The following is a 684-nucleotide window of genomic DNA, read 5'->3' on the forward strand; positions in this document are numbered from 1 at the left end:
AGGATCCCACGGCGACTTTGCTCGGGCAGGGACGAACGTGAACCGTCCGATTGGATCGACCGGCCGGGCCGACCTCGTGCCGCTCAATGCGCTGGCGCCGTTGCGGGCCTCGCGCAATTTTCCGGCCCAGTTTGTGTGTGCTGCGCTAAAGCCTGTTATGGCCGCATGCGGCCTGTTCGTAGGAGTTTCTGATTAGTGATTTCGTCAAGAAAGGGAACTCTCGTCTCTGCTCACCCACGGTTCTCGCTCTTCCTCTTCCAACTGCTGCTGCCATTTCTTCACTCGGCGATGGTTCCCCCTGCTCCTGATCGGTCTGGACGGCGTCGTCGGGGTCGCCCTCCTGGGATTCGGGCGGCCGTTATTGCCCGTGTGCGCCGTGCCGGTATGCGTCTTCCTCCTGCGGATCCGGGCTGAATGGCGGCAGCGCGGGCGTGATCGCAAGACAACGCAGGTCCACCATGGAGCCACGCTATACTGCTCCTCTGTCCAACCTAGCGTCGCTGCTCCCATGCAATGGAGGTGTCGAGCAGTGTCGCCTGCGGCGTCCATGTGATCGTGGCCGCGAGCAGCTGAGTATCACTGCTCACGGAGAGGACGCTGAGAATCACGCGTGGGAGGAAGATCGTATGGCCGTCCGAAGGGTCGGCAAGGACGGCGACGCCGCAGCAGAGGCCGTGCCTGAGC

Source organism: Triticum aestivum, chromosome 7A (genome assembly GCF_018294505.1).
Source record: "Triticum aestivum cultivar Chinese Spring chromosome 7A, IWGSC CS RefSeq v2.1, whole genome shotgun sequence".
Lineage (NCBI taxonomy): Eukaryota > Viridiplantae > Streptophyta > Magnoliopsida > Poales > Poaceae > Triticum > Triticum aestivum.